This window comes from Helianthus annuus, chromosome 10 (genome assembly GCF_002127325.2).
Source record: "Helianthus annuus cultivar XRQ/B chromosome 10, HanXRQr2.0-SUNRISE, whole genome shotgun sequence".
NCBI lineage: Eukaryota > Viridiplantae > Streptophyta > Magnoliopsida > Asterales > Asteraceae > Helianthus > Helianthus annuus.
The window spans coordinates 50,322,847-50,337,491 of NC_035442.2; positions in this window are offsets into that span (position 1 = coordinate 50,322,847).

Consider the following 14,645-nt stretch of genomic DNA (forward strand, 5'->3'; position numbering starts at 1 on the left):
AAGAATCATAGCTACGAGATTTTATAAACTATAACCAACTTGATTTGAGTTGATTAAGTTATGTTGCAATACACTTTTAAAAACGAGGTTGGTATTTTTGACTCTTGTAGTCTAATAAAGTACTGCAACATACAAACGAGCCATGATTCCAACACTCTTATAAAACCTATGTACTCGCCAGCATTTCTTTGCTGACTTTGTTTTTACATATGTTTTAGGTGTTGTTGCTTGATTGATTTCTAGGATGCATGTGTCACACAGGATCTGGATGATGCCTTAGTGACATAATAACAATGATAGTCGATATGTAACTCAATTGTTTTGTGTTAAGACAATGTAAATTACTTAATGAATGAATAAAACGAAACTCTTTTTGTATCCATGGTTGTGAAACAATAATTCTGTTACAACACTCCCCGACGTTTCCGCCTCGATTTGTTGTTTTACGTGGTCGGCGTGTGACAAAAGAGTTGGTATCAGAGCCAATGGTTATAGGGAATTAGGTTATTAGTAATGCTTTGACCTAGACTATAATTTTCTAGGACCCTAACGCAAGTTTCTTGTGTTTAGATTTTAAAACAAAACTGTCACCTATCCTTAGGTGATAACCACAATGAGAACACAAATTTCAATTCCGCTTTGAAAACTAATCATTTCTTCATAAATGATTTGTTATAAGGTTTTGAACCCTTTAAGTTTCCAAAATCTCATCAATGTTGGGGTCTAAATAGTGTGAACACGTGCAAACTTGAAGAGTGAGTGCCTGTACTCTGAGTTTTCTGTCTAAGGCTAGAGTGTTCGTACAAATCCACATAATCAGACCAGTCACTCTTACCTGGGAACTCTTGGGGTGAGTGTTCACTTATAGGCGATCATGTCTTTGCGATACATTATTTTGGCCCATTTGCTTTGATTAGTCACTTCGTGTCGTTTGTTTGTTCGAGGTAACGAACAAATGATCGCCTTCCTTGTGTTTTGTCGATATTTTCAATACCTCTTTTGTTTTTCCAATTTTCAACCTCACTCGTTTCCCCTGTTTCCTTGTTAGACAATGCCTCCTCGACGTAATGCTCAATCTTTTACTGCTGAAGAAGTCGCATCCCTTATCTCTCAGCAAATGGCTGCTGTGCTTCTAGGCGTTGTGACCCAAATCCACGAGTTATACAACAACAACAATAATAACAACAATAATGCACTATGTATTTTCAAGAATTTCAATTCTGCTAAGCCGCAAAATTTTTCTGGGTCACAAGTTGCAACTGCGCTCCTGCAGTGGTTCGAGAGTATCGAGAGCACATTCAGACATGTGTAGTGTCCGAATGCGCGTAAGGTTGAATTTGCATCAAGTGTGTTTGAGAAGCGAGCTCTTACGTGATGGAACGGTATTATGCGCGATAGGGGTGCCGAAGTGGCATTAGCACAAACATGGGAAGAGCTTTGAGCTCTCACGATGAAAGAGTTTTGTCCCCGTCACGAAATCCGAGCTTTGGAACAAGAGTTTGACGATCTAAAACAAGATGGGGGTGAACACCGTGCATATACAGATCGTTTTGAGGAACTCAGTCTGTTGTATCCCACTATGGTTACCCCTCTGGAGAAAGCAATCGAGAGATATATCGATGGTTTACCCGATTCCATACAGGATATTTTGACCGACGTTAATCCTACTACTGTACGTCACGCGATCGAGTTGTCTGCTACTCTGACTGAGTCTCAAGTCAGGAAGGGTAAACTCACCCGCAAGGGTGATAAAAAGAAGTCGACCGATTCTTACAAGGAAAAGGGTAAGGGTAAGAAAGGTGAGTCGTCGAAGAAGTCGAGGAAGCGAAAGGGTGCTCAGAATTTTGCTGTTACAGCGCAGACTGCTCAGAACCCACCATCTCAACCTCCTGCAAAGAAAGCGTATGCTGGTACCGCACCTCATTGTGCTCGCTGCAACGGTCATCATGTTGCACAACAAGCTTGTAAGCAATGCACAACGTGTGGTAAACTTGGGCATTTGGCCAATATTTGTCGTTTGGGACAGAATCAGGTTGCCCAGGTTCAAGCTTTGGTTCAGGGGAATGCTGCGAGATTGCCATCGGGTTCATGTTTCAATTGTGGAGAGTTTGGTCACTTATGCAACAATTGTCCGAGGTTGGTGAACGCGAATGCAAATGCGAACCCGAATGCGAATGTCAACGCAAATGTGAATCCCGCTCGTGGACGAGCGTACAATTTGAATGCAAACGAAGTGAGGGCTGACAACGAGGTTGTCAATGGTACGTTTCTTGTTAACAATCGACCTGCATCTATTCTTTTTTATTCTGGTGCCGATAGAAGTTTTGTTTCATTATCTTTTGAACCTTTGCTTGCGATACCTAGAACTAAACTGAGGAAACCCTTATCTGACGAAGTTGCTACTGGTAAACCTCTTGTTCTCGATTTTGTTATTCGCGAATGTCAGTTGAACCTTGATAACCATCCTTTTCCAATTAACCTCACACCGATGCAACTTGGGAGTTTCGATATTATCGTGGGAATGGATTGGTTAACCAAACACCATGCTGAGGTGGTTTGTTTCGATAAGATTGTTCGTATTCCTTTGTCTTCTGGTGATGTTCTGGAAGCTTGTGGCGAGAAACCTTCAGGTGGATTGAAGCTTATGTCGTGTACAAAAGCCCAAAGTTATTTGAGAAAAAGATATGTTGCTTTTCTGGCGCATGTCACCGAGGAGAAAGACAAGAGTAAGCATATTCAAGATATTCCGATTGTTCGGGATTATCCAGAGGTGTTTCCTGATGAACTGCGTCCAACTTTTTGCTAAATTCTCCAAGATTGTTGTTTATTGTGATGCGTCCAACTTTTTGCTAAATTCTCCAAGTGTCAACAAGCAGGGTATTCATGTGGATCCATCCAAGATTGTTGCTATTAAAGACTGGAATACACCGACGACACCTACAAAGATTCGATCTTTTCTTGGTCTTGCTGGTAATTATCGTCGATTCATTTCAAATTTCTCGAAGATTGCGGTTCCACTCACAGCTTTGACTCAGAAGAATAAGCCTTTTGAGTGGGGACCCAAGCAAGAAGAAGCGTTCCAAATGCTAAAACAGAAGTTATGTAATGCTCCTGTTCTATCTTTGCCCGATGGAAACGATGAATTTGTTGTTTATTGTGATGCGTCCAACTTAGGCCTTCGTTGCGTTCTTATGCAATGAGGTAAAGTGATAGCCTATGCGTCAAGACAACTGAAAGTTCACGAGAAAAACTACACCACTCATGATCTTGAGTTAGGTGCTGTGGTTTTTGCACTCAAAATCTGGAGACACTATCTTTATGGCACGAAGTGTGTGGTTTTCACAGATCACAAAAGTCTCCAGCATATTCTCAATCAAAAGGAGCTGAACATGAGGCAATGACGTTGGGTTGAGCTCTTGAGCAATTATGATTGCGAGATACGCTACCATCCTGGTAAGGCGAATGTCATAGCTGATGCGCTTAGTTGAAAGGAGCGAGTCAAGCTTCATTCTGTTCGCACTTTATCTGATCTTCAAACTCGTGTCCTTCAAGCTCAGCAATTTTGTGTTTCACAAAATTTGATAGGTAAGGAATTGCCACGTCAACTTGAGCTTAAACTCGAAAGGAAAGACAATGGTTTGCTCTATTTCAAGGATTGTTTGTGGATTCCGAAATAAGACGATCTTCGCACTTTAGTGATGGACGAATCTCACAAGTCTCGATATTCTATCCATCTTGGTGCTGATAAAATGTACAAGGATCTTCGTACTCAGTACTGGTGGCCTGGTATGAAGAAGGATGTTGCCTTGTATGTGTCGAAATGCCTAACTTGTCTGAAAGTCAAGGCTGAACATAAACGACCATCTGGTTTGCTTGTACAACCAGAGATACCGGTTTGGAAGTGGGAAAACATTGCAATGGATCTCATCACTAAGTTAGCACGTACATCTAAAGGTCATGATGCTATTTGGGTTGTTATCAATCGATTAACGAAATCAGCTCATTTTATTCCGATTCGCAAGGATCTATTTGCTGATAAACTGGCAAAGATTTATGTTGATGAGATTGTCTCATGACATGGTGTTCCTTTGGGTATCATTTCTGATCGTGATGCTCAATTTTCATCTCATTTTTGGAAGACCATGCAATCTGCTTTGGGAACCCAACTAAATCTAAGCACTACTTATCATCCCCAAACAGATGGACAATCTGAGAGAACGATTCAAACTTTGGAGGATATGCTTAGAGCATGCGTGATAGACTTTGGTGGTAATTGGGATTCTCAACTTCCACTGATCGAGTTCTCTTACAACAATAGCTATCATGCTCGTATTAATATGGCACCTGTTAGGACCGGTTTTCGACTCTGAAACGATTGCGTATGACACGTTCGACGTGCGGAATCCGTGAGCGTGCGTGACCGAACACACGAGAACGTACTAAATCTGTGATTCTATTCAAAGATATGAAATCATACAATCACTTGAATCACCTCTTGCACTTTCTCTCTCTACTTTCTCTCTCTAGGATCCAAGCTCTCCAAAGTAGCAAATGTGCAAAAGTCTCCAAAAGTTCTAAATGAGAACCCTAAGTTCTCTATTTACAGGCTAAGGGATATAAGGAGGTTCTCCTTATTTACAAATATGCCACCTCGCCTTTCTTGACTAAATATTACAGTATGAGGCTAGTATTCTTCAAAAACTGCTACGGACTGGATTGATAGAGGCGATAGACATAAATACACTAACAGACTCCCCCTTGGATATTGCCGCAGTCAAGCTCGTAGCGACTTGTCTTTCTTTTTCTCTCTGAGTCTTCTTGATGGTTTAACACATCTTTAGCAACATAGACTCCCTCTTTCTCGAACTGAATCCCCGTGGATCTGTCTTCAGCTTCAGCTCCCCCTTTTAGTAGACTCTTCAGGCTCCCCCTTTCGTCAAGCTTCCGTGCTTTGGGATCGACACCTGGCTTTCTAGTTACAAGCTCCTTCAGGGTAGTTTCCTGACACTTTGAATCCACACTTCCTCTTGCGTTGAGCTCGTCTTCAGACTCCCCCTTAGACTCGGCTATTGGGATCGTAGTCTGGTACAACATCTGCAATTCTCAGACAATTATAAGTACAAATATTTTGATCATTCAATTGTCCAGGAATTGTAATCCTCGCTCTATTAAAATTTCTAAATCAAGATCCTGGTTTTAAGATATAATAATATGAATATATCCAGGAAAACTTGATTTTCTCCCCTTATCAACAATCTTTATGGATTTGGCAGTTTTTAGCGTACAAAATCCGAAACTGGCTGTTTTACAAATTTTAACAGTTTAAGCATCCAAATCCTTCACGGTTAATCATCCAAGTCCAAATTAATGACCTTGGAGATCTCACAAGCTGTTTTTGATTTTTGATTTTTTTTAAAACTTCAAGTTTCAAATTAATGAACTTGTTTTATTCTCAGAAACATGATCAACATACTTAGATTTTGAAACTCAACATTCAGAGATCGGTTGTCGAAAATAATGTGAAATCAAAATCTTTTTATATTTTTCTAAAACATAAAGTAGTAAAGAAATATTTACAGACATATTTACAGGTAATATTTTTGTTTGAGTTCGCGTCAGAGGATCACATCAGTTTATGACAAATCACTAGCACCGTTGAGCTTTAAACACTTTAAGTTCTAAACGATTCACTTAGATTGTCAGTATACTCATCCACTTAAATTTTCACACAAAGTTCAACTGTTTCGAGATATGAGATTAGTGTATTAAGGACTTAAACTTATTCGCGTGTACCACCTCAGAATATACTCCCGTATCCAGATCCCAATATTCAGTCTTATAGGTGAGTATACCTAGATGATATCTGTAAAGGGTTAAATGCGAGACCGTGAGAGCTCAGGCTATTGCTTTTGCAAAATCAGAGAGGTGACGGTTCGACTTTAGGTATGTTCCCTTTAGAGAATCTTTTCTTCAACAGCACATGATTAGCATTTTTCAATGATTCATCATTTTTATGCTGATGGTGATGCTATATTTCAAGCAAGCTAAAAGTATTATACGGGGACTAGGCCATTGCTTCCGCAAAATCAGAAGTCCCGGGATAATACCCCAGATATCACTAAGTATAAAGACCTAGTTTCTCAGAAAGAGGGGTCTTTCAAACAAGATTTCAGGGGTTACCTATATATCCGAAAGATGTTCCCCACGAAATAAGTAAGTTTGAAATTTAGGTTTATATCTTGAAAACAATCTACTAAGCGTGTAAAAATCTACTGGCATATCATCAGTGAGACCGTTTATCACATTTAAACATTCCATTTCTTTAGCGTACTGTGATTGTCTACTGATGTACTATCATTTCCTCTCTTTACACAAAAACTCATTTTTGAATTTTATCAAGTTTTTCGATTTTTCAAATTTTCTAATGTTTTTGTATTTTCTGAAATTTTCTTACTCCCCCTAAAATGCAAAACATTTAAAGAAAATTTGACAGCCGGATACTGATAGCTTTGTCTCGCCATCCATTTTCTGCCTCTCATGCATGAGATGCAGACTATATAACATACCCCCATGATTTACAACCCATTGATTTTCGACAGTTTGAAAACCATTTTTCAGTCTTGTGAAAGTAATCATGTTTGTTCAGCCGTTAGGGTTTCGGCGTATTCACTCAACATTTTTTTTAATTTTTGAATTTTTAACAAATTTAAAAACAAACATATTTTTTTGATTTTTCAAATTTTTGACAACATATTTTTTTGAATTTTCAATTTTTAGGTTTTTTTTAAATATGGTTTATTTATATACAAAAACGAACAAACTCCCTGTTTTCAGACGCAGGGACCAGCAGCCTCCTCTCCTCGTGCCAGGCTGCTCTCATCTCCATCTTGGTATTTTTCAAAATTCTTGAGCACCTGCACATTCAAATTTACTCAATTACTTGAACAAGTTAGCCCAGGTCTGTTTGACCTTAGGCATTTCAACACAATATGTTTTATTCAACTTCGGAAAATTTTTATCATTCTTCACAAATGAAGTTTCATTCCGATTTTCATTTACAGAAACTGTTTGTTTCTTTTCAACCCAAGTTTATCCTTTCGGAGCACCTCTTTTGTAAAAATGTGATTTATTTTGAACATTTTGATTTTGAACAACAACTTTTGGTTTCCAAAACTGATTTGGTTTTGTTGTATCAACAGTTGTTTTCCAACTTTGTATTGTTCTTAATTTGGGTGTTACCGATTTCCATGTTTGTTGTGAGTCAGCCTTTGACATTTTCGGCTTCCAAGTTTGCTTTGAATCAAACTTGGTTGACTTCTGATTCACAACATCAGATTTCTTTTTCGTTTTAACACCAACAGGTTTAAGATTTGGACAATTTCGACTGAGATGTCCAATTTGATCAAACTTAAAGCATGTTCTCTTGGACACATCTTTAACCTGCTGTTGTTACTTTTTCTTTTGAGCATACAACTCTTCATTAGACTGTCGTCTAAATTGGAGTTCTTTCTCTTCTTCAAAACTTGTTCCGTGAACAAAGTTCATCTTTTCTTGATAATTTGGTGTTTTATTTCTTTTCCAATTCTGTTTCTTTTTATAACCCAACCCAGCCTTCATGTTTTTCTTTTTGTAACCAGGTTTGCTATAAAAAGTTTTCTGACCTTTTCCAGCAAATTTTAGAATTTCAGATTTTTCAATTTGAACCATTTTGAAAACTTTGTCAATCTTTTCTGAAATCACATTCTGAATCGGGAATACAACATCTAAGAATAATTTGTCCGATCCAATCATGGTATAAACCAATCCTTTTGAATCATCATTCAAATTTTTCTTAGATTTTGAGTTTTTCAGATATTCTTCATGAAAACTACCTTCATTTTCATCATGTGATTCAGATTTACCTTTTTCAACCGACTCTTCTTTCAACACACTTTCAACGACCTTACCTACCACCTCTGAATCACTAGAATCATCAGATTTGGAATAGGATACGTCAATGTTATCTGGCAATTGATCCACCATGTTGAAAGCTATTTCGACCTTCTCATCATCATAAAATGCGAACTTTTTCGGTGGAGGAACTTGATGAAACTCTGAGCCAATACCTTTCTTGTTTTTCTCAGAATCATCATCACCCGGTTTTATGTTGAAAATACGTTCAAGCACATATGATGACGCATGATAACTATGTAACTTGATTGTCACACCCCAACTGATGGCGGAAACATCGGGATGAGACGAACAAATTGCTCAAAACAACATAACACTAAATGTGACAATATAAATTAAATCATTTTATTAAATTCTAAAGTAAGGTACATTGTCTCAAATAAATAAACATATATTCAACATTAACTAAAATGCTAAAATGGGTTTCTAATGCCATCCTAGCTTGTTTCTTGATTCTTGAATAGTCAACCTGCAATATGTATTAAAATAAAATCAACAAAAGCATGTTGGCGAGTATACAAGTTTTCATACATAGCATAATACGTGTTTAAAATGTTGCTCATATCCAAATGTGAAATACAATATCATATTGACAGTATACTCGAAACGATGTTACTCTACGTGTCCAAACCAAAGTTTAACGCAATTAACGTGCCTACCCAAAAGAGTATGGGTGGTTTTAACATAGATTAACCTAACAATACCCGTTAATATAACGAGAGGGGCGTTTCTCAACCTATAGCGCTACCATTGTTAAGGGAGGCTTGCAAAGTTAATGAACACATAGTCATGAGAGTTTACAGTAGCATAACATGTCTAACATGATTAAAATGTATCACATAGAGTATGGATAGAGTGTGCATAAAATGTTTGATGTGATGGTGTAGTTTGATAAGTAATACATATTGCACCCAAAAAGTGTAAAACGAAAATGGGTCATGTATACTCACATTGATTGCGTTGCACTTTCTTGGGAAAGAGGTTAGAGTAGAGATTATCCAAAGATACCAAGAAATTACCCTAAATGATTTGAATGCGACGCATAAGTTAATATGTATTGATTTGAGTTAATAATTATTTTCGCCCTAGTAAATATGAACAAGGAAAATATTACAATATTCATATATATATATATATATATATATATATATATATATATATATATATATATATATATATATATATATATATATATATATATATATATATAACACTCTAAAACATATAGTCATATGAATATAACATGCCCATAAAGTATGTTTTGATTTAAATAAATAAATAAACAGTTTGGATGTATATAAATATGTAAGTTGTTTTTATATAAACAATAATTTAGTAATTGGACTATGTAAACAAACATCCTATATGAAAACTGTTTTCATTTAAAAGAGCACAAGACATTGTGCATCTCCTTCTTCATTCCATGAACTCATCGAACAGTGGACTCACCCCAACATGTTTCTTTTTTGTATGTGATAAATATGTAGTTTGTTGTTTATAAATAACAATAATGATAATTAGCATTGTTTTGAAAAAAGAATGGATGTTTTTCAATGAAAAAGGAATACGTTAATTTATTTACCATTATCTTTATGTGACATTAACAAAATCAAAACCCAACCCCACTGTTACAATCGTGATCAACAACTTATGCTTGGTGTTTTGCAATATGGCCTAATACAATTTCGTTTAATATAATAGATCGAACAAAAACAAAAGACGTATACCGAAAGCGGGACGTGAACGCTTGATGGTTTCCGGTCGCGACTGATTTTCTCCGACGTAAGTTCTTCGATCTTCCGGCGAGTTGCAGGTTCTCCGACGATTTCCAGTTTCTCCGGCAAGGTGTAGGTTATGCGAGAGGTGAGGTGATCGAAGGGAATTGTGAGGATGGAATGGAGACGAATGGTGTGGTTTTTATAGTGTTTGATGTAACAAACCTTGTCGGGTTGCTTGCCTTGATTCGTGATTGGAATTTATAAGGTAATAACGGTGTGATATAAGGAAACGCGGAAAATTCAGCCAATTCTCGAGAAGTCAGCGAAGAAGAAAAGGAAAGGTAGCTAAGATGGGGCTGTCAACAGTTGGCGGCAAAGTTTTAAAAAGGAACTTCAAATTTAAAGTTGCTGTACACATTCCATAACAAATGTTTTCTAGGCTTTGATTGAGAAGTCTACGGCTCAAAGGAAGTCAATTTGTGGTTATAATATTATTTTTTTTTTTAGTAAAGTATCCAAATTAAAATCAAATGAAAGAAAAGCATAATGTAAAATATGTCAATTATATGGATATATTCATTACTATTATTGTTAGTATATTTGATTTTATAAAGTATTAGCAATCACCCCTTAACTATAAAAGACTTAGTTAGCTAGAAAAGTTAACTTGGTTAACTTATATCATCTTAAACTAACTTTAAAACTTAACAAGACTAACTAGTTTAATTAATAAATTGTAGAATATACGCTTTTTTTTTTTGAAAAAAAAATTAATTAGTTATAAATAAATAACTATATCGATAAATAAGGAGCGAAAATTTCCGAGATTTCAAAAGTTAGGATTCGAGTTTCAAAACGGGTCGGATTTCGGGAATCCATTTTGACGGATGTTACAGTCTCCCCTACTTTAGGAGATTTCGTCCTCGAAATCTAAGAGGAAGACTTTTGAAAAGATTCAAAAGAAAAAAAAAAGATTAGACTTGATTATAATGTTTTGTTTTAAGGAAAATTGTTTTCATGACTGTGTCACATAGCATATAAGGTTTCAAATAGTTTCACATAGCATATAATCATGAATTTCACGTTGCGTAACATAGAATATGAAAACATCGTAAATTTAGTTTGTTCGCGAAAGAATACTATTATTTGTTTTAGATTGAGAAGATAGTGCGAGTTGTGTCTCCAAGCTTGAAATAAATGTAACGTTCAAATATAAAGTTTCATTGAGAACGAAGAAGAGTTGGCAACTACCTCTGTGTAACAACTGTCACTAAAATCCATAATTAGGATGGTAATTAGCTATTAAGGAAACCCTAATTAAGAAACCCAAGTAATTCTGCACTAACCCTAAAATTTCCAGAACAATCAGAATCAGGATCAGGGCCCCTAAAACTCAGGGGGGGATAAACCCTAGCCAACGATTATCTTAATAACTATCTGTCAAAATCGAATTTTAAGAAACTGTCGACTCATCCAGCCTACATGCACGAAGGGCTACCCTATGAAGTAGGGTGACCCCTCGCGTAGCGCGACGCCCATGGGGGTACCCCTCGCGGTACGCGACGGGGGTCAAATTTCGTATATAAATAGGGGTGTCTGGGACTTGAATTTGAAAGTTGAAACGACGTAAAACGTCAAAATACACGCTGAGTTATCAGCTATATACTACACAAACACACACAGATCTCGAATCGCTGCCGCAATCAGGGTAATAACTCAATTGCTATTACGATTCATTCTCCGAGATCAATATATCCAAAGAATGTCTAAGTGCCGCCCATTTTGGGTTATGCTTTGTCGTTTGTCGATAATTCGATAAATGAGTTGAAGCATTATACTTTGTCGTTTGTTGATAATTCGATAAATAAGTTGAAGTATTATACTTTGTCGTTTGTCATTTTGATAAACGAGTTGAAGTATTGCACTTTGTCATTCATTGTGAGAATTTGATCTCGTAAGTTATCGTAACTGCTGTATTGATCACTAACCCTGTTTTGTGTGCATTATTGTTAAAATTAGGTTAACAGGGCTAAAATCCTATTCTATCCGTAATAAATCTGCAATGTGAGTTATTCTTCTTTTATAAACTCTTTTCTCACAGTTTGTGAGCTGTTAACTGTTTACAATACTCCAAATTATTTTCAGAATTATAACTTACAGTGATTAAGTTTATGTAATCACCAAGTTACAGCCGGTATGTGGGGTATTGTGCACATTACTTGATAATCGTCACCATTGGGGCAGCCATTGGGTGATATGACCATAATCACAGACACCATTGGACGTATGGGCCAATGGGTCGAGTGGTAAAGTACTGTGGGTAGATTGGTTGATATCAGAAACATTGTAAAAGATCTTACCACTGTAAATTATAGTAAATGTGTCATTTTCCGTAATTAGAATAATTCACTCAGTATTTCCCCGCTGACAAAATCTTTTCCAAACATGTTTCAGGTGATCTGCTGTAATTCAGGAAAAATGCAGGAGAAGCATTTCAAGCTTAAGATAGTGGCTCAATATAAAATAAAGAATTATGTTTTATTAATAAAATCTTGTTATTGTAAATTATCGGGGTTTTATCCCGAATTGTGAAATAAAAATAAATCGGGAAAAGTTTTAACTTAGCCGATCCTGTGAATAAATTTTCCGCTGCTGAACTCACAATAAATAAAGTACCGCAGGATTTCTGTCTAGCGGCTCCTGAAGCGGGTAAAACCGGGTCGGGGGCCGTGACAGAAATAAGGTGGTATCAGAGCCACTAAGTTAAGCTAATTAAGTATTTAAACGATACTTAATTTTTCCTGATTACTATTATTATGATTACGTGTTTATGTGCTTTTAACTGATTATTTGTTAGTTACAGTATGGGTAAACAAAAGTTGCAAGATATCTATCTTAAATTAGATAGATCAATTTATGAAGAAGGAAGTTCGTCCAAAACTAAATTTTCAAAGCTCCCTACAATTCCTAAAGAAGGAATATTTGTGCAAAAAGCGAATTATGAAAATCCGCTTTCTCCTAGAAAAAGGAATATGATTATTAAGAAAAGTAGGGAGCAAATCAGAGAAAAGCAAATTAAAAAGGAAACCCGGGAGTTACTTAAGAAATCACCTTGGGAAGATAAACTCGATGAAAAATGGGCAAATTTGTATATGCTAGCCACTGTGGCAGAACATGCAAATCTCTAGATGCCCTAAATTTAGCAAGCAGCACTTCCGAATAAGTAAATAAATAAAATTTAGTAAAATAAATCTGAGTATGTTCCCCTGTATTTTGTACAAATAGTGTGCAATAAAACTTCCATGTTTATTTGTTAAACTTTGTTCCAAAGTTTTAACTTGATATTTTGTGCATTTTGCATATATGCTACACAGCATGAACGAGATATCTGAAGCTTTTCAGAACCTCAATCTGTACCCAGTGAATATAGAAGTTTCTCATGAATATACGGGATATATTGCTGATGTGGACCAACCTATAAAATCTCCTACTCCACCAGTAACCAAACTAAAAAGAAGGCCAAAGAAAAATTATGTGTGGGGAAGCCGTATACGTAAGAAAAAGTCAGTTACAAAACCTCCTAGAGCTAGTAAACCTTTAGAAAAAGGAAAGGCGATTATAATCTAGGAAAACCCTAAACCGCAAGAACAGGAAACTGAAGCTAATGACGAATCTAGGCAAATGGAGGAACAGTTTGATCAGTATTCTCAAGAAATACAAATAGAAATAGGGCAAGGTTCTAGACCAACTCAGGTAGAATTCGGAGAGAGCTCTAATCAAAATAAGAAAATTACCTTTCAGGATCAGATAGATATTTTACTAGAAAAATGTGAGACTATGCAACCTGCTAGTCCCGGTATTTTTACCTATCCTATCGAAAACCCAATCCCTATGAATTTTGCACCAACCATCACTGAACCAATAATCCATAACCAACCTGTAGAAATGGAAGAATGGTGGACCAACAATTGGCAATTTCAAAATATTGTCAATAACGCTTACTCATTTCTTCCACAGTTCGACCCAGAACCCCTACCTAATCCACCAATGAGCAATGAAAACCTGGCTGAACTTCGCCATTTCGGTGAAGAATTGATGGATGCAGGGAATAGAATTAGGGAGATAGGGGGACAGATTGCCTGGAAATATGACGAGAGGGAACTTCGTTTTTAGGATAATAAGTAGGAGGATGGTGAAATTATCTTTGTATAATGGTAAAAGTAAATAGCGAAACCAGTTGTAACATAACAAATAAAACCTTGTAAAATATCGGTGTGTATTGATGCATACTATACTGATATGAAATAGAATCGAGAAATCGATAATTTTGGCTTTATGTGCTTTAATTGTTTGAATTATTAATATAAATTGCTAATTGCTAATTACTTATAATAAATTTTCATCAGATGGCAAATAATAATAACGAACCAGTAAATGAAGTTAATCAATCAGAGCAACACCCAGAAGATCAATATATGACCAAACAAGATATTGAAAATATAGTTGCCCAAGGAATAGCCAATGCAATTCCAATGTTCGTTGCTGCTATGAAAAATCCAAACGACCCACAACATATTGTTCCTAGTAAACATACCATCGAAGATAATTTCAGTAACAGTATAAACGGGGGCAATGATCATAGAAATCATGACAATGAATCTCAGCACACGCCGCGCCCTAAGAAGCGAAAAGCTGCAACGCCTGGTTGCACTTTCAAAGAATTTCTTGCTTGTAAACCCGCTGAATTTGCAGGCAACGAAGGAGCAACTGCAACACTGCGATGGTTAGAGAAAACCGAAGCAGTAATTGCAATAAGTAAATGTGCTGAAGAAGATCAAGTCATGTATGCCTCAAATCTGTTTAAGGAAGGAGCACTAAAATGGTGGAACACAGTGCTGCAGGCAAAAGGAAGACGAATGGCTTATGCTATGACCTGGGAAGAATTTAAGAATCTTGTTGAAAGAAAATTCTGTTCTG